Source organism: Erinaceus europaeus, chromosome 2, assembly GCF_950295315.1.
Source record: "Erinaceus europaeus chromosome 2, mEriEur2.1, whole genome shotgun sequence".
NCBI classification, from domain to species: domain Eukaryota; kingdom Metazoa; phylum Chordata; class Mammalia; order Eulipotyphla; family Erinaceidae; genus Erinaceus; species Erinaceus europaeus.
Window position 1 is genome coordinate 200469032 of NC_080163.1, and position 24849 is coordinate 200493880.

The window sequence follows — 24849 nt, forward strand, 5'->3', positions numbered from 1 at the left end:
AAGGAGAGATTAAGTGACTGCTAACAGTTTGACAGTTTGTCAGTGGAGACACCACCTCCAGTCTGCTCCACCAACAAGGGGACAGCTGAAGGGAGGAAAGGACTCCCCAGAGACTCACCAAGTGCAACTCTGAGTCTCCATTGCTACTACCCTCAGAATCTGGAGCAGCAACAGGGAGGGACACCAGGGTACAGAGATCTAACCGGGAAACTCAGGAGAAGACCTATACCTCGGTGGCATAGCTGGGGGGCTGTGAAAGTCTCTTTGCATAACCACTGGATTATCTCTGCCACACCCTGCTTTATCTCTTGGTCAGGAGTCAGTGATTAAGCCAAGAAGCCTATTGATAGTTTAAAAGCCCTCAGGCTACCATAGCCTACAGGGGAAAAAAAAAAAAAGGCTTTTACACCATTGAACTCCAACTCAGGGATTGAAAAAACTGTTAACTTATATAAAATGGTTAAAACAACAAGAAAAAATAATGGAGACTCGAACCAGGACAAGAGTCCAGCTAAAAGTCCTCCAGAGGGCGAAGCACAAAACAACGAGTTCAACATCCAAACATTAGCTAAGGAAATAATAACAGGAGTGAGTAAAGAATTTGAAAAAATTGTAATCAGAACTGCAGGAACAACAAATGAGAATATGGAAGAAAATTCTAATAACCTCATGGTTATTAGAGAGCTGAAAGCTGAAATTGCTGAGCTAAGAAGGCAACTAGCTGAACAAGCTAAAACAGTATCAGAGCAGGGCAACAAAATAGATGAACTCCAGAAAGCAGTAGAGGGCAGAGAGAATAGAATCAATGAGGCTGAAGACAGAATTAGCAAGATTGAGGATGAATTAGAGACAACTAAAAAAGAAGTAAGAGATCTCAAAAAGAGATTAAGAGATGCTGAAAACAACAACAGAGTCCTATGGGATGACTTCAAAAGAAACAATATACGCATTATTGGCTTACCAGAGGAAGAAAGAGAAGGGGAGGAAGAAAGCATTCTCCAGGCCATAATAGCTGAAAATTTCTCTAGTCTAGACAACACCAAAGACATAAAGATTCAAGAAGCCCAGAGGGTCCCAAACAGAATTAACCCAGACCTAAAGACACCAAGACATGTCATACTTAGATTGGAAAGGAATAAGGATAAAGAAAGGATCCTCAAGGCTGCAAGAGAAAAACAAAGAGTCACCTACAAAGGAAAACCCATAAGATTAGCAGCAGACTTCTCCATACAAACACTACAGGCCAGAAGAGAATGGCAAGATATCTATCGAGTGCTCAATGAGAAAGGCTTTCAGCCAAGAATACTATATCCTGCTAGATTGTCATTCAGACTAGATGGAAGCATCAAAATCTTCTCAGACAAGCAACAGTTGAAGGAAGCAACCATCACCAAGCCTGCCTTGAAAGAAGTTCTGAAAGGTTTCCTATAAACAACCAGACCACCACAAATAGAACATATATCAAAACACTCTAAAACTCTACAAGAATGGCGTTAAAATATCTTCAATCTTTGATATCAATAAATGTGAATGGCCTGAATTCACCTATTAAAAGACACAGAGTAGGAAGATGGATCAGAAAACACAACCCAACAATATGCTGTCTACAGGAAACTCACCTAACGCAACAAGACAAACACAGACTTAAAGTGAAAGGATGGAAAACTATCATTCAAGCCAATGGCCCACAAAAAAGGGCAGGAACAGCTATTCTCATATCTGACATGATAGACTTTAAAATAGATAAGATTAAAAAAGATAGGAATGGACACTACTTAATGCTCAGAGGATCAGTCAATCAAGAGGACTTAACAATTATTAATATCTATGCACCCAATGAGAAGCCATCTAAATACATCAAACTTCTACTGAAAGAGCTACAGCAATATATTAACAGTAACACAATCATAGTAGGGGACTTCAACACCCCACTCTCTCAACTTGACAGATCATCCAGGAAGAAAATCAGTAAAGACATAAGGGAGCTAAATGAAGAGATAAACTAGAACTATTGGACATTTTCAGAGTCATTCATCCCAAGAAACTGGAATACACATTTTACTCAAATCCACATGGATCATTCTCAAGAATAGACCATATGTTAGGCCACAAAGACAGCATCAGCCTATTCAAGAGCACTGAAATCATCCCAAGCATCTTCTCAGACCACAGTGGAATTAAACTAACACTTAACAATCAACAAAAGATTAGTAACAGTACCAAAATGTGGAAGCTCAACAGTACACTTCTTAACAACTTCTGGGTCAAAGAGGAAATCAAGGAAGAAATCAAAATGTTTCGAGAGTTCAATGAAAATGAAGACACAAGCTATCAAAATATTTGGGACACAGCTAAAGCAGTCCTAAGAGGGAAGTTCATAGCTATACAAGCACACATTAGTAAACAAGAAAAGGCACAAATAAACAACCTGATTGCACATCTTAAAGACCTAGAAGAAGAACAACAAAGGAACCCTAAAGCAACCAGAAGGACAGAAATTACTAAAGTTAGGGCAGAAATAAATAACATTGAGAATAGGAAAACCATACAAAAGATCAATGAAAGTAAATGTTGGTTCTTCGAAAGAGTAAACAAAATCGACAAACCTTTAGCCAGACTCACAAAACAAAAAAGGGAGAAGACCCAAATAAATCGGATAGTAAATGAAAGAGAAGATATCACAACAGACACCGCAGAAATTCAACATATCATGCGAGGCTTCTATGAACAACTATATGCCACCAAGTTAGAGAACCTGGAAGAAATGAAAAAAAAAAAAAAAAAGAAAAAAAAAAGAAAGAAAAAATAAAAAAAGAAAGAAGAGAAATAAGGGGCGAAAAGCAACTACCCAATGATTTTACTACCCATATGTCGAATACAGATAAAGCATACAATCTTTTTTTTTAAGTATTTATTTTATTTTTGAGAGAGCTGCAGAGAGAGACAGACACAGAGAGAAACACTAGAGCCCTGCTCAACTCTGGCTTATGGTGGTGCGGGGGTTTGAACCTGGGACTGCGGAGCCTCAGGCACGAAGAGTCTCTTTACATAACCATTATGCTATCTACCCCCTGCCCAAAGCATACAATCTTGCAAAAACAAAACAAAACAAAACAAAACAAAACAAAACAAAAACACACAGCCAACCATCTCTCAAACTTTGTGAGAACTAGGGTGATTATTAGGGCAGAGGCACAGAACTATGGTGGTTAGTATGGTAGGAAAGTATCCCTCTGTAATCTTATAATCTTTTATTTTAATGAAATATTTTATTTAGTTAGTTATTGGATAGAGAGAGACAAACTGAGAGGGGAGTTCCCCTTCCTACTACCTCTTGTCTCCTCTGCAGAGATCTCCTTCTCTCTCTCTCTCTCTCTCTCTGTGACCTTCTCTCTCCTCCCTGGTCATCATTTCTTCTCTCCCCACAGCTTCCTCACTGGATGTCAGAACTCTTTTTTTTTTTTTTTTAATTATTTTATGTTTATTTGTTTGTTTTTTCTTTTACCAGAGCACTGCTCAGCTCTGGCTTATGTTGGTGCTGGGGATTGAACCTGGGACCTTGAAGCCTTAGGCATGGGAGTATTTTCCATGACCATTATACTGTCTCCCCAGACCTGACTTCAGAACTCTTAATCTCTATCCACACAGCTGCCCCAGGCTGGGCAATGGCTCTCTCAATAAATAAAGGGCAACACCGCCACCTAAGTGCCCAGGTTAACAAAGTGGGAGTCAGCGTTGGCTCTGTGTCCAGCGAGCTCCAGGTTCTGTGCGTCACTCTTCGGCCCTTGCCTCTGGAAGGCAGCCCTGGACTGCCCTGCCTTGGAGCTGCCTGTGGCTCCCACTCCTTCCTCCAGAGCAGAGTGACTCCCAGGCATGGTCCTAAATTGTGGCATCCACCACCTTACACTTACTTTTGGAAACCCTAAACACTTCTATTTTTCACCTTTTTTATCAGTGATTTAAGCATTTTACAAAATTGTAAAAATTCATGGAGGTATTTTTTTTTTTTTTTACCAGAAAACTGCTCAGTTCTGGCTTATGGTGGTGTGGGGGCGTGGGCGGGGATTGAACCCAGGACCTTGGAGCTTGAGAATCTGTTTGCATAACATTTATGCTATCTCCCCCACTCTGTGTTTTCTTTTTTTAAGTATGTATGTATATATATATAATTTTAATTGTTTCCTCCAGGGTTATCACTGGGGTTCGGTGCCTGCACTACAAATCCACTAGTCCTGGAGGCCACCTTTTTTTTCATTGTTGTTGTTATTATTATTGTTGGATAGGACAGAAAGAAATTGAGAGAGGAGGGGAAGAGAAAGACACCTGCAGACTTGCTTCACTGCTTGTGAAGCGACCCCCTTGCAGGTGGGGAGCTAGGGGCTCAAACCACAATTCTTGCACAGGTCTTTGCATTTTGTACTGTATGCTTAACTTGGTGCGCTACCACCAGAAAATATTTATTTTTATGAGAGCTATACAGAAAGAGAGAGAGAGAGAACTGCACTATTCAGTCGTGGTTATGGTGGTGCTGGGAACAGAACCTGTCACACTGGGACTTTGCTCTACCAGATTGAGCCATATCCTCCCCAACCTGTGCAGGGGTGTATATTTTGCACCCATACATAGTGAGTGTAAGTCACCACACCTTCCAACAAAGTTCTTTGCTTTCCCCCAGTAACAACTATCGTTCTAACAAAATCCAAGAGACACTTTGGCACATATAGATATAGCTATAGATAGATAGAGATTACTTTTTAGTAAGTTCATTTTAGTCATTTCTGTTCCACATGTAACTGAAACTATCTGGTAATTGTCTTTCACCTCTTAGTTCACTTAGCATAATCACCTCCAGTTCCATACACTTTGTTCCAAATGATACAATCTCATTTTTTATTGCAGAGTAATGTTCCATTGGATTAATATGTCCCATAACTTTTTCAGTCTTTTCTATTTAGGTTGCTTCTATGTTTTGGCTATTGCGATTAATGCATCTCTGAACATAGGGGTGTACATATACCTTCAAATTTGTGTTTTCATGTCTTTTGTGCATATACCTAGGAGTGGTATTGTTGAATCATAAGTTATTTCCATTTTTATTTATTTGAGAAATCTCCATACTATTTTCCACATGGGTTGCATTCCCACTAACAATATATATAAGTTTTTTTTTCCAATCCTTCCCAACACTTGCTTGTCATCTTTTGCTAAACTTTTCTATTTAGTCTAGGGCACTTTTATTCCTGGTATAGTGATATAAAACATAGTCCAAGATCTTTCAGAGAGAAATATATACAAATATTATATTTAACCTGCTGACAAATGAAGAATTAAAGCATCAAGCTTTAGAAAGTCTAAACTCAACACATACAAACATAAAACACACCCTTTATTTTTTTTTAGCACACCATGATATGATAATTACTATTTTTTGGTGATTTTTCCTTTTTTTTTTTTTAAAAATTATCTTTATTTATTGATTGGATAGAGACAGTCAGAAATCGAGAGGAAAGGGAGGGATAGCGAGGATGAGAGACAGAGAGACACCTGCAGCACTGCTTCACCACTTGTGAAGCTTTCCCCCTGCAGGTGGGGACTGGGGGCTCGAACCCAGGTCCTTGAGCATTGTAACATGTGGGCTCAACCAGGTGCGCCACCACCTGGCCCCGATTTTTTCTTATTTTTATTTTCTTTATTGGGGGAGTAATGATTTAAAGTTGACAGTAAAATACAATAGTTTCTACATGTGTAACATTTTCCAGTTATCCGCATAACAATTCAACCCCCACTAGGTCCTCCTCTCCATCATGATCCAAGAACCCTCCCCTCTCATCCCAGAGTCTTTTACTTTGGTGCAGTACACCAAATTATTATTATTATTATTATTATTTAAACTACAGCACTACTCAGGTCTGGTTTATGGTGGTCCGGGGGATAGAACTTGGAATCTCAGAGCCTTTGACATAAAGCTCTTTTGCATAACCACTATATCTCCCACTCTACAGTATTTATCTTAAAAAGAAATTCAGAATAGGATGGGCTAGGTGGTACCGTGCATCTGGTAGAGTATATATTTTACAATGAGCAAGGAGCTGGGTTCCAGCCCCCTGGACCCCACCTGCACAGGGGAGCTTCCTAAGTGGTGAAGCAGGCCGCAGATGCCTCTTTCTCTCCCCCTCTCTGTCTACCTCTACCCTCTCGATTTCTGGCTGTCTCTATCCAATAAAGAAAGATAATAATAAAAAAATAATACTAATAATGCACCCCCCCTGCAGGGAGAAGTTTCACACACAGAGAAGCAGGGCTGTATGTGCTCCCTCTTTCTCTCCCTCTTCCCTCTCAGTTTTTCTGTCTCTATCAAAAATAAATAAATAAAAATAATGCAGGCTTCTTGTCTGTGGTGTAGACATACATTTACCCTTTGAAATCTCCTTAGAAGGAAGTAATAAACAGCTTGTTATGCATGGTGGCATGGTGAGTACTTATCCCACAAAATGGTGTGTAAATGGTGTATATATGTGTTCCCTCCACTTATATTTTTCACTTAAAAAGGACTCTTTTCTAATTCAAATTTTCTAATTCTGTGTAACTATTTTATCCTTTTACTAGTGTCTGCATAGCAAACCATAGTCACCCATAGTGACTTCAGGCTTGCTCCTTCACTCACCTGTCTCACTCACTACATGGCAAACACCGAGATGGATCTTGGGAAAATTATGTTGAGGTAACATCCTTATGCAATAAGAAAGAAAGAAAGGATGGATGAAGGGAGGGAGAAAGGAAGGAAAGAAGGAAGGAAGGAAGGAAGGATGAAAGGAGGGAAGGATGAAAGGAAGGAAGGATGAAAGGAAGGAATTCCCCAGTGCTGAGACACAAGTTTAGAAGACGCACAGCTTGATTCCTGGACAAACAACATAGATGCAAAGTGGGAATTTGATTAACAGTTGGTTGAGTGGATGGCTGAGGTCTGCCCAGAGCAGGTGTCATTGTGAGAGGGGGTAAGTAGCTACAGATTCATGTGAACTTGAGCCGTATGTTTATCTTTTTTTTTTTAACATTTTTAATATTCTTGTTTGTTTTGGATAGAGATAGAAAGAAACTCAGAAGGAAGGGGGAGGTGGAGAGGGAGAGAGAGAGAGATCCTGAAGCACTATTTCACTGCTCGTGAAGTTTTTCTCCTCCTCCCATAGGTGGGGATGGGAGGTGCTTGGTCCATAGGCACTGTGTGTGTTCTGCCAGATACACCACCACCCAGCCCCGAGCAGTAATTTTACCACAGATGAAGAAACACTTGTACAATTTGATTCACAGCATGTACTTGTGAGGAGAAAATGCACAGGGGGTCGAAGCTGTATTCTTTTCTTTTTGGAAGGTGACTGATCATGGCTTTAGTGGTCTGATACACTGTAAGAACAAACAGGTCTGGCAGCAAGGGAGAAAGCATAATGATTCTGCCAAGACTCTCATGCCTGAGGCTCAAGATCCTAGGTTCAATCCCTAGCACCCCATACACAAGAGCTGAGCAGTGATCTGGTAAAAACATGCAAGTCCATGGGGGGAATAATCTTTTTCTGTGAGAGGGCAAGTCACTATTTTTCAAAACCTTACAGAAATTGAAAAGACTGATTTGCTTTCTCCGAGGTGGACCATGAGTGGAATGAGTAAACAAAGCAGTCCGTCACAGCCCTGCTCTACCATTTGCTGGAGGCCCTCACAGTGGCTTAATAAAATGAGCTCATTATTCCTTTCACAACATCCACACTGAGGCACAATAGAAACCACAAACTCCAAACTACACATTAAACAGCCTCCCACCAGCCTGGGCTGCAGGCTTCAGAGCCTGAACAAATGCCTGCGTTTCAGCTTTTTATTGGGGGCTCAAGGGATTGGTGGACAGGGTTCAAACGCTGGGCCTCAGGCTTGCAGGATGCTTGTTCTAGGGTCTAGGTGGTGGCACACCTGGTTAAACACACATACATATGCAAAGACTGGGGTTCAAGCCCCCACTCTCCACCTGCAGGGGTGCTGCCTCAAGAGAATGAAGCAGCTCTGCAGATGTCTTTTACTCTCCTTCTCTTCCCTCTTAATTTCTGTCTCTCTTTTATTAAAGATTTTATTTATTTATTTATAAGAAAGACAGAAGGAGAGAGAAAAAAATCACTCTGGTACATGTATTGCTGGGGATTGAACCTGGGATCTCATGCTTGAAAGTCCAATGCTTTATCCAATTGGCTACCTCACAGATCACTCTTTTCAATTTCTTTGACCTTTAAAAAAAAAGAAAAGAAACAATAAATCAGGGGAAAATGGGGGAAATGGCCACCGGGAACAATTTATTTGTTGTGCTAACACCAAGTCCCAGCAATAACCCTGGTGGAAAAAAAAAATCCACAGTGCCGCTGAACTACATCTTTGGCTTTGAGTTTTCATTTCCTCCACACACATAGGCCCCAACACCCACATTACTTGTGATCTCTAGAAAACCTTACTAACAGGCATCTCTCTCCCTAAGGCCCAGACATTTGAGTCATAAAGGTGGGTGTGGGTGTGAATATTCACCCAAACTTGATGGTGACTGTATTATCTGAGCCCAGCCCCCTCTGCTGTATTCCTGTGGTGGGGCTCCTGGACTTCTGGGTAGAGCTGTAGTTGTTTGTATATAAACTGTAGATTTGTGTTCTCAATTATTTTGCGTCCCAACCAACCCAGTCCAATTGCTATTGTCTTCTGGGCAACATGCCCAGACTCTGTAAAAATGAAAAGGAATTCCTATTAAAAGGGACACAGCAGCCTGAGGGATATTGATGCCCTTTGCTGAGTGCTCGCAGAGGTCCTCCCTTAGGGTTCTGTAGCTTTACCTGAGTGCACATCCCCTGGCAAGAGGCTTTGAGCCTCTGGTTAACTCAGGGACATTGTCAGTGGGGGACAGGGCCTGTAGTGGCATCTCTTATGGCATTGTTTCTGAGTTGCCCTGCAAGCCTTCATCACCATTCATGGCCACAGACCGATGACTTAAATTTTTTTTTTTTTTTTTACTTACTGGGGACAGAAATTGAGAAAGAAGGGGAAGATGGAGAGAAGAGAGAGAAACCAGCACTGTTTGGCCTCTCATGATGCTTCCTTCCCCCCATGCAGAGGGGACAGAGAGGGTTTGCCCCCTCCCGCTCCCCCCCCTCCGTCCCCCCTCCCCGCACTCAGGCCTTGAGTCCTGTAACATGAGCACTCTCTCTGAGGCACCACCACCTGGGCCCCAAGTGACTATTCATCTGCACACTGTTTAAAAAGTTATTTATTTATTTTTGTTGTAGTTGTTGTTGTTATTGATGTCGTTGTTGGATAGGACAGAGAGAAATGGAGAGAGGAGAGGAAGACAGAGAGGGAGGGAGAAAGATGGACACCTGCTTTACCACCTGTGAAGCGACTCCCCTGCAGGTGGGGAGGCGGGGGCTCGAACCAGTATCCTTATGCAGGTCCTTGCGCTTTGCGCTACATGGGCTTAACCCGCTGCGCTACTGCCCGACTCCCTCCACTTTTTTTTTTTCAGGGTTACTTTTGCTGTTTATATGGAGTTGTCCACATGCCAGTGCAACTCTAAACATAACTCTCCTGTCCAGAAGTAGAAATGAAAATAGAACATTTCTGTCGATTCAACTCAATACGAATTTGGCCAGAGTTCCTGTGGCTCTCCGAGGCTGGGATTCCAGGTTACCCTCGAGTACTTGCAACAGCAAGCTGGTAGGTGCATGAACAGCGACTCCAAGAAATGCAGTCTCCAAGGTTTTCCATTTCTCTCTTTTTTCCTTCCTTCCTTCCTTTTTGATAGAGGCAGAGAGAAATTGAGAAGGAAGGGAGAAACAGAGAGGAGGAGAGACAGACACCTACAGACCTGCTTTCACCATTCGTGTAGCGTTCCCCCTGCACGTGGGGAGCAGGAAGTTGAACCCAGGCCCTTGAGCATGGTTAACAAGTGCGCTTAACCGGTGCACCACTGGCCAGCCCTCTCCGCGGTTTTAAAAGTAGGTACCCCCTTCTAAACAAAACAAACCTGCAGCCTTCTAAGGGAACCCACCTAGGCCACCTGCTCCCCAAATGCTACGGGGCTGGGGGCGTAGGGTTCGGCCCCCACTTGGCTCCTGTTAGGGCTCCAGATCCCTGGAGGTTAATCAATAGGCAGGGCACGTGGCAGGGACAGTCTGGGCAGGGCACCCTTCCCCCCCCCCCCCCCGCCAGGGCGAGTGACGGGGGGAAAGGGAAGGTCTGGGGGGAGGGCAGACACCCCTCGCCCCACCACGCCAGCTTTCAGCCCAGCCAGGGCTCTGGGGAGCCCCCACCTCTGCCGACCCGGCCGCACCCCGCAGGCAGGTCCTCTGTCAGGCCCACCCACGAGCGCGGCGGCGAGTGGTTCCTTCAGGAACCAAGGTGCGGGGGTGGAGATGACGCCCCGGCCCCACCCTACAAACTTTCAGGGAGTGGCGCCCCAGGAGGGGACCCGACCTCTCAGCGTCCAGAGCGCGGGTCGCGCCTTTAAAGAACGTGGTAGGGTCGCCTGGAGGCATCCACTGAAGAGTCACCGCACCGGCAGCCGGCGGGCGGCGGTGAGTCACGGCCGGGGGCTGGGGAGCCAGGGCCGGAGAGCGGGTATGGGAGCCGCTGGGGCGCTGGGAGCCCGGACCGGAGAGCGGGTATGGGAGCCGCTGGGGCGCGGGGAGCCGGGACCGGAGAGCGGGTATGGGAGCCGCTGGAGCGCGGGGACCCAGGGCCGGAGAGCGGGTATGGGAGCCGCTGGAGCGCGGGGACCCAGGGCCGGAGAGCGGGTATGGGAGCCGCTGGAGCGCGGGGATCCGGGACCAGAAAGCGGGTATGGGAGCCGCTGGAGCGCGGGGAGCCGGGGCGGGAGCGCGGGATCGGGGCGGGAGCTCGGGGCCCGGGGGCCGAGGGAGCGCTTGAACGCCGGGAGCCCGGCCGGGAGCGCACAGGGTGGGGCCGCGGGAGCGCAGAGATCCGGGGTGTCGGGGCCCGCGGGGCTCAGGGAGCCGGGTGCGGAGAGCCGGGAGCGCGCTGCAAGCGCGGCTGCCTGGAGGAGGGGCTGCGGGCTGCGGCGGGCGGGGCGCCGGGAAGGTGGGGCGCCGCGCGGGGACGTGGCCGGGGTTCCGCCCGCCAGCCGGGGCATCGTACTCCCCGCCCCGGGTGTGTGTCTTCGCGCTGGGGCGAGGATGCCGTCGAGCCTGGGGCCGGCTGGGAGCTGTCGCCTGGTCGGCTCTACCTCGTTTCGGGTAAGGGGGTCCTCGACCCGACCCAGACTCCGCCGGCCGGCCCAGGGCGGCTCCTGGAGGCGAGGGCGGGCGCCCGGGAGGCGGAGGAGGGACTGTCCTTTCCCGCGAGGAGAGGACTGGGCGCTGGCGTGTCAACACCAGGCTCTGGCTGCGCGCAGGTGCGGGGACCTGGCTCCCACCCCCACACCTCAGGTGGCCATCGGCGACACCCCGCGGCTGCAGGGGCTTCCAACAGCCCGGCTGTCTGGTACTGTTGGCCTCTGTTTCTCAGTGCTGGGTCATGTCCACACTGCGTCCCACCCGCCTCCCGGGGGCTGACCTCAAGGTCCGCTTTGGCCGCTGCGTGGACATTTCCAGGGTCCCCCGTCCGAGCGTGGTTCCGAATGCGAACTTGACTCTCCCCACACCTTGACTTTCACCCCACCCACACACACCCATCCATCCCCTGTCACATCTGTTATGGATGGCTTCTCGGGGACACATACACACAGGTGGTAAAATGGGCCTTGACTGACTGCATGCAGAGTGTCTCAGGATCCAGAGGCCAAGAGCCCCAGGGCTGTGGCCCAGAGTGGACCTCACCTGCCTACCCACTACTGGTGTTTATGATCCAGATGGCTGGGGTGTCACCACACAAGTTTTCAAGTCACCAACCAGTGGGCTGAGGTGGAGTAGCCTGTGAGATCCTTGGCAATTTCCTGGGGGTGGGGGGTGCTTTTCAGTGGGATTCCAGGAGGGGTTGCCCCCCCATGCTGGGAAACATCCCCACATGTGTAGACACAGAGCAAAGGTTGAAAGTTACAAGTCTGGAATTGGGAGGGGAAAATCCTTTTCCTTGGCTTGCTGTGAGTCTGGCTTCACTGTGGTCCCCTGGTTAAAGTGTTGTATTATTTCCCCCCCTTTTCCTTCTCTTATAGTTAATGTTTGACTTGGGTGCGGCTGTTTCATTTTTTTTCAGCACTGCTGGTTGACTTTTAAACCTGCCAGGAGCCGCAGGGCCACCTCAGGGCTGCTTCCCATTGTCACTTTCTCTTCTCCTAATGCTCAGAAATGTCCCAGGAGGTAATCTGGAAGGCTAAAACACCTTGGCCCTGTGATACTTGAATGTTTGCTTTTACCTCTTGTTTTAATTTTGTTCTCTGCTGTGCTGCCTTAGGCGTAACACAGCCCTTGGGGTCAGAGGTCATGGGAGAATGTTTGAACACTGTGATGTGCTGATTTGGGTCAATAAAAGCTAAAGGACCAGCAGTTGCCTGCCTCAAACAAAATATAGAAAAGAAAAAAAAAAGGAAACAGCCATCCATCTACTAGAATGGCAATGGAATACAAATGAGAACTATATAAGGAATGTGCTTTTTCATTATTTTTGGAGAATGATGATGATGATGATGATTTTACCAAAGCACTGCTCAGCTCTGGCTAATGGTGGTGCGGGGGACTGAACCTAGGACCCCAGAGCCTCAGGCATCAGAGTCTTTTTACATAACTATTATGCTATCTCCTCTACCCTGGATTTCATTGTTTTTCAAAAATATTATATTAGTGATTTGTAGAGATTTACTAGCTTAAAAGATAATAGGGCTCTAGTTCTACAACATACCCACCCCCAGAGGTCACTCCTCAGTGAGAACCACCATAGTTCTCACATTCTGTAGAGATAGGCAGGCAAGCCAGTCATTGGGAGAAGGTATTTGCACATCTGACAAGTGATCAATATCAAGCATCTATAAAGAAATCATACAGCTCAACAAAAGAAAACAAAAACAATAAACAGTGGACAGAAGGTCTGAAGAGATAGCTTTCTAAAAGAAGAGCTGTACATGGCCCACAGATAAGTGAAGAAATGCCCCACTTCTCTTTAAAAAAATGTAAACTAGGGTGGGGGTATAGTATAATGGTTATGCAAAGAAACTTTCATGCCTGAGGCTCTCAAGTCTCAGGTTCAATCCCCCACATTGCCATAAGCCAGAGCTGAGCAGTGCTCTGGTAAACAAACAACAAAAAGTAAACTAAAACCACAATGAGGTGGCACTTGTTCACTGTTACCTAATTCTTTCATAGGCCCTCGACCCTCCACTATTATCAAACATTCATTCCATTATGTTGCTGAGCTTTTACGGAGCAGCGACTGTATTACAGCCACTATGCTAATTGGAAACATTTATCTGCCTTTGAGAACATTCCAGAGAGAGTTCCGAGGCTTTGATTTGTGAAGAGGCAGGAAGAATCTATCAGTAATTGGAAGAGAGGGTTGAGGATATGCCAGGAAACCAGAAAGTGATTGGACAGACCAGAGGCAGAGCTATGGTGCAAAGACTGACTTGAGTTGGAGCACAGGAGTTCTTCTGAGGCTGGACAATGTTCCTCTGCCTTGATTTACCCATAAAGGGGCTGGAGAGGTAGCTCAGTGGCTAGGGAGGGCATGTACCTAGCCATGCAGTCCAGGCTTGAGCCCTGGCACCAGATGGGTCAACACTGGGCAGATGCTCCAGTGCTGGGGTTTCTCCTTCTGTGATAAGTTGTCCAGCGGCTGGTTGAGTTGAGTGTGTGTGAGGTAATGGCTCTGGGGGTGGGGGGGGGGGAGGAAAAAAACAAAACAAACACACAAACGAAAAAACTAGGCAAATTTAGTCCTTATGTTAAATATTTGTCAGTGTTTCAGAGCAAACTTGTTTTAGATGAAATCTGAAAAGATTTATCACTGAGCTGGGATCGATTTTCTTTTCTTTCTTTCTTTCTTTCTTTTTTTTTTTTGTGTGTGTGTCTGTGTATGTGTGTGTGTATGATGGCTTTGTGAGAGAATCATCTCTACCTGCATAGATCCCAATGTGTTCATTGGCTATCACAATGTGAGGAGTGTCACCAGCAGAGGCTGAGCAAAGCAGCCACTGCCCAGAAAGTCGCTCAAAGCCCCAGGTTCCTTTTCACCCTTCTGCACACAGCACACAGAAACGCAGGGAGCTGAGCACGTCTTGCATTCCACAGAATTTCTCAATGCCCTTACTCCATCCCTGTGTGGAGTGTTGTATTTTCATTTAATTTTTTGTATCTATTCATTTTAGAGACAGAAAGACATTGAGAGGGAAGGAGGAGATAGAAAGACATCTGCGGCACTGGAGAATTATTACTTGGAAACATCCCCCCTGCAGATGGGGGCTGGGGGATTGAACCCCAACCTTTGTGCACTGTAATGTGTGTGCTCAACCAGGTACTCCACTGCCCTGCCCCAAAAGAGTGCTCTCTCTTTTCTTTTTCTTTTTTTTAAATATATTTTTGTTTGTTTATTTTTTTACCAGAGCACTGCTCAGCTCTGGCTTACGATGGTGCAGGGATTAAACCTGGGACTTTGGAGCCTCAGGCATGACAGTATCTTTGCATAACTATTATGCTGTCTACCCTGTCCTATTTATTTATTTTTAATTTTTATTATCTTTATTTATGTATTTGATAGACACAGCCAGAAATTGAGAGGGAAGGGGTGATAGAGAGGGAGAGAGACATCTGCAGCCCTACTTCACTTGTGAAGCTTTCCCCTTGCAGATGGGGGACAGGGGAGTCGAACCTGGGTCCTTGCACACTGTAACATGTGCGCTTACCTGGCCCCTATTTTTAATTATTATTGGGTAGAAACAAAGAGGAATTGAGAGGGGGGGATAGAGAGGGAAAGAGACAGAGAGACACCCCCAGTCCTGCTGTACCGCTCATGCCCCTGCAGGTGGGGACTAGGGACTTGAACCTGGGTTGTTAGGCACTGTAGCCTGTGCATTTAACCAGGTGTGTCACCACCTGGACCCCCTCTTTTATTTCTTTTTAATTTTTTAATTATCTTTATTTATTGGATAGAGACAGCCAGAAATCAAGAGAGAAGGGGGTGATAGGGAGAGAGACACCTGCAACACTGCTTCATCACTCTCAAAGCTTTCCCCCCTGCAGGTGGGGACTGGGGTACAAACTTGGATCCTTGCACATTGTAACATGTTAATTCAAATAGGTGCACCACCATCTAGCCCATTTAGTTCTTTTTATAATATTTCTCTTTATTTATTTTTATTTAAGAAAGGATAAATTAACAAATCCATAGGGTAGGAGGGGTACAACTCCACACAATTCCCGCCACCCAATCTCCATATCCCACCCCCTCTCCTGATAGCTTTCCCATTCTCTATCCCTCTGGGAGCATGGACCCAGGGTCATTGTGGGTTGCAGAAGGTGGAAGGTCTGGCTTCTGTAATTGCTTCCCCGCTGAACATGGGCGTTGACTGGTCGGTCCATACTCCCAGTCTGCCTCTCTCTTTCCCTAGTAGGGTGGGTCTCTGGGGAAGCGGAGCTCCAGGACACATTGGTGGGGTCTTCAGTCCAGGGAAGCCTGGCCGGCATCCTGATGGCATCTGGAACCTGGTGACTGAAAAGAGAGTTAACATACAAAGCCAAACAAATTGTTGAGCAATCATGGACCCAAAGCTTGGAATAGTGGAGAGGAAGTGTTAGGGGGGTACTCACTGTAAACTCTAGTGTACTTCTGCTTTCAGGTATATATTTTGCAGTAGTTTATGGATACGTGTGAACATATGCTCTCTCTCACAGAAACTGGTGTATATCTAGGTTTTGGGACTTTGTTAGAAAGTGAACCACCTGGGATGGAATTAGAGAATACTATGAAAGGAAAGGTCTCACCCGAGTAATGAAGCTGAAGGGTTGTCATTCCACACGTGAAGTCTCTGGACACAGTCTGAAGTGGAGCATGTTGAGGTGGCAATCGTTGTGTTGGTTAGATTGCGATCAGCAGATGCAATATTATTTGATTTGGATTGGGAGAGGCATACAGGAAAGTGGGCCCTATCCAATGGTTCCAGGACTGGGGGAAGTAGAGGCTCTATAGTGGAGATGTGAGGTTCCTGCTGTCTTAGGGTTCCAAAAGACAATCGATAGTTAATATCATCATCACATTATTTGGTAATTGGGTTAACTTTGAAAAGTCCTTTTGTTAGGGCTTGTACAGTACCCAGTATCTTGTATATAGCTGTGCTATTGGTTGCTTCTGATCTACTTGGTCTAGGCTTTTGAGAGTCTGCATATCAAATACAAAGCCTATATATTAAAAAAGACTCAGTCTGTGTTTTAAAAACTTCAAGACATACAATTAATTTCCCCCCTCATATTAATTAACTAGTGATTTATATGACTACACTTTACTAGGAATGTACATAAACACCATTCCCACCACCAAAAGACTGTGACCCATCCCTCCCACCCACTCCCATCCCCCACCGGCCCAGGAAGCTGCATGTCTACCCCTCACCACAGGGTTTTTACTCTGGTGCCCTACTTACAATTTGGTCAGGTCCTGCTTTTAGTTTCCCTTTCAGATCTTCTTACTCAGCTTCTGTTGAAAGTGGGATCATCCCATACTCATCTTTATCTTTCTGACTTAGCTCACTTAACATAATTCCTTCTAGCTCTGTTCAAGATGGGTCAGAGAAGGTGGGTTCATTGTTCTTGATAGCTGCATAGCATTCCATTGTGTATATATACCACAGATTTCTCAGCCACTCATCTGTTGTTGGGCACCTGGGTTGCTTCCAGGTTTTAGCTATTATGAATTGTGCTGCTATGAACATAGGAGTACACACCTCTTTTTGGTTGGGTGCTATGGAGTCCTTGGGGTATGATCCCAGGAGAGGAATTACTGGATCATATGGAAGGTCCATGTCTAGCCTTGTGAGAGTTTTCCAGACTGCTCTCCACAGAGGCTGTACCAATTTACATTCCCACCAGCAATGTAAAAGGGTTCCTCTGTCCCCTTAGCCTCTCCAGCATTTGTTGCTGCTGTCCTTTTTGATGTATGCCATTCTTACAGGAGTGAGATGGTATCTTAATGGTGTCTTAATTTGCATTTCTCTGACAGTGACCTAGAGCAGTTTTTCATATGTTTGTTAGCCTTTTGGATCTCCTCTGAGGTGAATGTTTTGTTCATATAATATTTCTCTTTTTTAAATAAGATCTTATTCATTCATTAGTGAGAAAGACAGGTGAAGAGAGAGACATCATTCTGGTACATGTGCAGCTGAGGATGGAACTCAGGACCTCATGCTTGAGTCCAGTGCTTTCTCCGCTACACTATCTCCTGGATCACCATTTGTTTTATTTTAATGGGTGAGAGATACAGAGAGACAGACCCAAGCCCTGCTCAACCATGGCTTATGGTGGTGCAGGGGATTGAACCTGGTACCTCAGAGCCTCAGGTATGGACGTCTTTTGCAGAACCACTATGCTGTCTGACCTGCCTTATTTTCTGTTTCTATTCTCTTTCTCCCCTAACTCAGAGAGTGAAACCAGTTGTGAGAAATTAAGTCACTGCTGAGTCTGCATAGCCAGAAAGCTCTTCTTTCCAAACTGGGTCTATTTCCCACCCTATTTTTCCCTGTTTGCTCCAGTGTGGATGTGGCTCATGCCTGCAAGGCCTGTGTGCTGCTGCCGTGTCTTCCTGCCCCGCGGGGCATCTCTCTGTCTCTGAGCTACACACACTGCAGTAGCGCTCAGAATGGTTCTCTGTTCTGTGCTGTGGCCCAGCTCAGCCAGCCCCTGTGGCTGGACAGTGAGTTTGCTTCTAGTTCTCAGCTTTAAGCAACCCTGCTGGAAGCATCCCTCTCACTATTACCGTGTTCACAGCCATGGTTATATTGTAGTCACTTTGTGTTTTAAAGATGACATAATGCTTCTGAAAAGACTTCATTCCTGAGACTCCAGAGTCACAGGTTCAATCCCCCACACCACCATAAACCAGAGCTGAGCAGTGCTCTCTGTATCTCTGTCTCTTTCTCATTAAAATAAAGCAAAATATCCTTAAAACTAGAAATTAAATGAGTTTTATAATGTTCAATTTAGCTGTCATTCACACACACACACACACACACACACACACACACACACACACACACACCATATTCAGAACAAGAAAGCTTTCTCCTTTCTCTTTAAAATTTAAGAGCTCTAGTTTCCTCCAGTGTTTCTCTTAAGACTTTAGAAGTGATATCATATTCTCGGAGGAGCTGCGGAACAGGTCAGGAACTCATTCTACAAGGGATTTACCTTATGAAAGAGAACATGCAGGCTTTCCTGAAGAACTATTTGTGTCTATATTGTTTTCTTAATTACATAAATTTCTTTCTTGAGGGGCTATAGCAGAAGGAAGTGTTGCTGGTTTCACCCAACAGCTCCCTAAGAGATGCTGTCACCTTTAGTAGGTTTAGAACACTCTCTGCCACTTTTAAATCAACCACCTTAAAAATCAAACACATTTGTCCTTTGATCTCTTAAAAATTGTCTCATTGGCTAGATGCATTTGTGCTGGTTTAACACAAATGTCAGTTGTCATCATATGTGCGCGCGTGTGAGTGTGTGTGTGTGTGTGTGTGTGTGTGTGTGCGCGTGCTAAATGCCATTAGCTAATTGTCACGATGAGTCTGAAGCATTTTATTTAAGTATTTAAATAAATTTTGCTCTAGAGGCATACTGCTTTCTATCCAGATGCAAACTTTTCCTTTGGGTTTCTATCTCCTTTCCCAGTGCCAGCGAATGCTTTGACAAATGATATTAGCATTTGAATTGTGTTCAGCCAGCCTTTTTCTACAGACACCCAGACTGAAAAAGGAAAAAAGAGACCCAGAGCACTTCAGTTTATTGGTTTCTAACAGCGTTCTATAATTCAAAGCAGAAAGAAGCAGCTTGTACAGTTGGCGTAGACATAGGACAATCAGCTGATTGACTTTCCTGACTACAGAATCTAATTGTAAGATTGACTTACAATTTAAAATTCAGGGGATAGTGATGCACCTGGTTCAGCGCACATGTTACAATGCTCGGGTTTGAGCCCCTGGTGCCCACCTACCGTGGGAAAGCTTGGCAGGTGGTGAAGCAGGGCTGCAGGTGTCTCTGTCTCTCTCCTCAATCTCTTCCTACCTTCTCAATTTCTGGGGCTCTGTCTGTCTCTCTCTCTCTTTTTTAAGATTTTATTCATGAGAAATGATAGGGGAAAAAAGAGAGAGAGAAACAACCAGACATCACTCTGGTACATGTGCTGGGGATTGAACTTGGGACCTCACGCTTAAGAGTCCAGTGCCCTGTCCAGTGCACCACCTCCTGGACCACTCTCTCTCTCTTTTCCCCTCCAGTCGGGGCTCGGTGCCTGCACTACAAATCCACTGCTCCTGGAGGCCATTTTCCCATTTTGTTGCCCTTATTGTTTTTTTTTTTGGTTGTTATTGTGATTATTGCTGTTGTTGTTATTGGACAGGTCAGAGAGAAATTTACAGGGGGGGGAGAGAAAGAAAGATATCTGCAGACTTGCTTCACCACTTGTGAAGCAACACCCCCCCTGCAGGTGGGGAGCCAGGGGCTTGAACCGGGATCCTGATTCCAGTCCTTGTGCTTCACACCACGTACACTTAACCTGCTGCTCTACTGCCTGACCCCTGATTTCTGGCTGTCTCTGTTCAATAAAATAAAGAATAAAAAATTAAGAAAAATTAATGTTCAGCCCTATCATTTGGTACCTTGCTTGATAGTGTCACTCAAACTTTCAAATTTCACTTGTTCATATTCTTGGATTTTTATTTTAAAAGATTGACTCCTGTGGACAGAGAACTCACTCAAGAATCTGAAAAGACATACAATGGTGGCGTGGGGGGGGGGCGGGGAATGGCTCAGGTAGAGTGCAGCCTTCCATGTGCTAGGCCGTGGGTCTCACTCCTGGTACTACCTGGGAGCACTAAGGACAGCATCTAGGGAGCTCCATGGGTAATGGGTGATGGGACAGGGCTAGGCTGTCTCTTTTTGTCTTTTTCAAAAAGTATAGAATGAAAACTGAGCAGCGAGGTGACAAGCAGGTGGTATTATGAATGCTGGAGATCTTGAGCTCACTCCCCAGCACTACACACACTAAAAAAAGAGAAAAAAGAAAGAAAGAAAAAGAAAAAGCAAGTAAAGAAAAGGAAAGACAGCCATCTGTTAACTGCAGTCTGATGAAAGACTCTGAAAGGACCTTTCAGGTCAGCTCTGTGTCCCTGCCTGGTTGTGTCACTGTGAGGTGTTTGGCCATGGACAGAGATGCCAGTTGTTGAGCAGAGACAATGCCCCTCTCCCCCCATTCGCAGCACCTGCTTCCATTCTCCTGCACTGAGAAAGTGCTCCCTGGTGGGCAGGGGGACTGTGCAGTTCCAGATTGTTACTTTTCACATATAAGCAAAGGGCTCAGTCCAGTGACCTCCAGAATCGAATTCTTCTTTATGTTGGCTCCTGAAGGCAGCAGGTCTATTGAGAGGGGAGGGGGAAATAGAGAAAAAGAGACAGACAGACACTTGCAGGCCTGCTTCACAGCTCCTGTAGCTTCTTTTATGCAGGTGGGGACTGGGGGCTCAAACCCAGGTCCTTGCACATGGTAGTGTGTGCACTCAAGTAGGTGCGCCACTGCCCGGCCCCAAGAGTTTGCAAATCTTAAGGGTCATCAAAATAGCTCACCTGGGGAGGTGCCTGCATGACTCAGGTTCGAGCCCAGCCCCCACTGCACTGGGGGTAGCTTCGGTGCTGCAGCGCTCTGTGTTCTTTCTCCCTATCTCTATCTGAAAAGGCTAGAGCAGTGATGAAAATATCTCACTTGAAGATCTGGAGTCCCTGTGTTAGTTTGGGGGAAGTAGACAATATCTGTGCCTAGGATCAGCTTCCTTCTGTAAGCATGAAGTGTTTGGAAGAAACCCAGTGGTATGTAATCCCAGAAGAGCAGGTCTCCCTGTGTGTGTTCTAGAATGTTCTGGGAACCTTCCCAAGCCCAAGCCCTGTGGGTGCCCTGCCCCTGCAGAACTCTGATTACCCCCTCACACATGAAGGAGGATCTGGAAGATGGAGAGAGAGGTCCTGAGCTCCAGAAAGTAGCGAAATGCAAAGCAAGATTTCACAACAGAACATTCTCCGGGCCCCTGGATGAGGCATAGCTACCACTAGCTTCTTGAGATGGGTCACACTGGGACTCCTGGCTGTCGTGACCTGTTTAAGAGCTCTGCAGAGAGGGCTGGCAGAGGCCCTGGGCTGCCTCAGTTCTGCTGAAATCAGTGAATGCACAACACAGGTTGTTTTTCTTTTCTTTTCTTTTCGTTTTTGGTAGGGTATTAGCACTCACTATTTATTTACTTATTTATTTTATTGGGAATTAATGGTTTATAGTTGACAGTAAAATACAGTAGTTAGTATATAGGTAACATTTATCAGTTTTCCACATAATGTTCCGCCATCATGTTTCAGGACCTAAACTCTCTCCCCACTCCTGACCCCAGAGTCCCTTACTTCAGAGCAATACAGCAATACAGCAAGAAATGTTTTTATTTGTTTTGACCCTGGGTTTCACTCATGACTGACACTCTTTGCCTTATAATTTCAGACAGAGGGAGGAGGAGAGACACAGTACTGCTCTGCTGTTAACTGTGTGTTGATGCTCCCATAAGGTGCTGGAGGCTCAAACCCCCAGGTCCTTGCACAGTGAAACATGTGTTCTACTGGGTGGGCCATCTCCCAGCCCTGATTTTTTAAATGCCCCATATTTGTTTCCAGGAGAGGAAATTCAGAGCACTGCTCAGTTCTAACCACCCACCCACCCACCTCCAAGGCTTTGGGATTCCATTGCTCCACACGTGCTTTTTAAAGAATCATTTGTTGGGGTTGGGGGGAATGCAGACCTTCTCATCTGAGACTCAGGGACGCCAGATTTAGTCCACAGCAACACTACCAGTCAGAGGCCAGTAGGACTCTGGCCTCTGTCTTTAAAATAATAGATCTGGGGGCTGGGCAGTGGTGCACCTGGTTAGCACACATGTTACCATGCACAGGGACCCAGGTTCAAGTCCTGTGTCCCCACCTGTAGGAGGAAGCTTCACAAGCAAAGAAGCACTACTGTAGGTGCCTCTCTGTCTCTCTCTCTGTCTGTTTCCTCCTTCCCTCTCAGTTCTGTCTCTATCCAGTAAAATATTTTGGGGAAAAATAACTAAATCCACTGTGGAGCTATATAGCCTGTAACCTTGCAGTCTTGTAACCTGCTGTTCATTACACACACAAAAAAAAAAAAAAAAAAAAAGAAAGAAAGAAAGAAAAAGAAAAATGAGATTAAGCCTTTAGAAAAAAAAAATCTAATTTCTTAATGGGGGATTGGTGGTTTACAGTCGACAGTAAATACAATAATCTGTTACATGCGTAACATCTCCTAGTTTTCCACATAACAGTTCAACCCCCACTAGGCCCTCTGCCATCCTGTTCCAGGACCCGAACCCTCCTCCACCCACCCCAGAGTCTTTTACTGCAGTACCCCAACTCCAGTTCAAGCTCTACTTAGTGTTTTCTCTTCTGATCTTGTTTAAAAATAAAAATTAAAAATTAAAGATGATTTATTCTCGAGAGAGTACAGCACTGCACCACCCTAGCACGCGTGACTCCCAGACTCAATATCATGCAAGTCCTGTGGTCCTCCTCTGAGCTGTGAGAAGAGAGGTCTTCTTGGTTCTTGGTCACCCTCCTGGCACATAGATGCTAGGTATGGTGGCAAAAGGCCTCAGCGAGGTGTGGGTGTCAGAGTGGCATTTCTCCAGAGAGAGAGAGAGGCCTGGGAGAAGTCCTTAGGGAAGATGGGGGTGGGCTGGGGCGGGGGGGAGGATGTCCCATCAGAGCTCAAGCTTAGGGCTAAACAGGGCAACAGGTCCTGTTGCCAGCCAGCACAGCCCTGGGTCAGCTGACAGCACAGTGTCCATCTGTCTGTTGGGTGTAGCAAGGTGGAGGAGTCTGGAGGAATGACTTGGGGCAAAGAGAGACTGTCCTCCAGTACCTGCTGCCCGGGCTCCTCACTCTCCACTTGGGCCCCTGAGCTCTAGGCCTTGAAGTTCTGTCACCAGACTGGCTTCATATTCAGATTCCTGCTAAAAACAGGTTCCTTCCAGACTAAGCTGCTTCATCTCCTGAGTACCAGGCAGGTGTTTTCTCAATCCACAAGCTGAGGATTCTTCTCCAACTCTGCAGGGTCTGCCCCTGATTGGTGCCAGGCAGAGGGAATAAAGAGCCCAGGGTCCCCCAGGGCTGGCTGCTCGCAGGGGTGGAGGCTGACTTTGGAGGATGGTCCCGGCTCATTTGGTTGCTGGGTGGATGGCTTGCCTCACTCAGCCTTCAAGAAGCTTCCTTCATAGCTGACACCTTCCTGACCACCATGTCGCACCCGTACCACCCCTGCAGAATCCTCCTCTGGCCCAGCTCAGTCCGGAGGCTGAGGTCTGCTTCCATGCCTCCTAGTACTTCTTTTTTTTTTCCTTAATATTTATTTATTTTATTTATTTATTCCCTTTTGTTGCCCTTGTTTTATTGTTGTAGTTATTATTGTTGTTGTTATTGATGTCATCGTTGTTGGATAGGACAGAGAGAAATGGAGAGAGGAGGGGAAGACAGAGAGGGGGAGAGAAAGACAGACACCTGCAGACCTGCTTCCCCGCCTGTGAAGAGACTCCCCTGCGGGTGGGGAGCTGGGGGCTCGAACCGGCATCCTTATGCCGGGCAGGTCCTTGCGCTTTGCTCCACGTGTGCTTAATGCGCTGCGCTACCACCTGACTTCCAGTACTTCTCTTTTTTGAAACTTTTTATAATCTTTGGCTTCCAAGAGTGCCAAAACCTCAGAACCTGCCAATTCCCAAAGGGTTTTCTCTTTTTCTTAATTTTTTCCTAAGATACTATTCTTTTCTAATATTTTATTTAATTATTGGATACAGAGAGAAGAGAGGGGGAAATACAGAGAGAGAGATAGACATCTGTAGCATTGCTTCACCATTCAGAAGCTTCCATTCTGTAGGTAGAGAGTGGGGGCTTGAACCCAGGTCTTTGCACATTGTAAGATGTGCATTAAACCAGGTAAGCCACCGCCAAGCCTCTGAAACTTTTTTTTTTTTTTTTAAACCAGGGCATTGCTCAGCTTTGGTTTATGGTGGTGCAGGGGATTGAAGCTGGGACTTTGGAGCCTCATTCATGACAGTCTCTTTGCATAACCATTATTTTACCTACCCTCTCCCCAAAACTTTTCTTAACCCATGGCTTCCTTAAGTATTGAAACTTTAGGGCTTGGTAGTGGTAGACTGCCAACTTCCAGAGGCTTCCTTCTTTCCTTGCTTTATCTATTCCTCCCCTTCCCTTCCCTTCGCTCGCTTCCCTTCCACTCCCCTTTCCCTTCCTCTCTCTCTGTCTTTCTTTTCTTTCTATCCACCAGTTATCACTGGGGCTTAGTGCCAATACCTGCTGCTTCCAGTGGCCACTTTTACCTCCTCCCCCCACCTATATTTTATTTGATAGGACAGAGAGAACTTGAGAGGGGAAGGGGAAATAGAGAGGGAGAGAGAGACACCTGCAGACCTGCTTTGCCACTTATGAAGCTTCCTCCCTGCAGGTGGGGAGCGGAGGAGGAAGTGGCTAGAACCTGCATCTTCAAGTATGGTGATGTGTGCACCACCACCTGGCTCCCCAAAGGATTCTTTCTTAGCAAAATGCCCCTTTTCCTTTTCTCGTGTTG

The 24849-nt window shown here is 45.9% G+C and overlaps 1 protein-coding gene across 3 annotated transcripts in view; it reads left to right on the forward strand.

Moving 5' to 3' along the window:
• The first annotated feature begins 10223 nt into the window (after window positions 1-10223).
• Window positions 10224-24849, forward strand: part of SGMS2 (sphingomyelin synthase 2) — a 62026-nt gene continuing 47400 nt past the window's right edge. The window contains exon 1 of one of the 3 annotated variants that reach the window (XM_060186265.1): window positions 10224-10592. The gene's annotated coding sequence lies outside the window, so the exon portion shown is untranslated. Of the gene's footprint in view, window positions 10593-10792; window positions 10812-10943; window positions 11271-24849 lie in introns of those variants that run through there. The other 2 variants (XM_060186269.1, XM_016193139.2) reach the window with 2 other exon arrangements.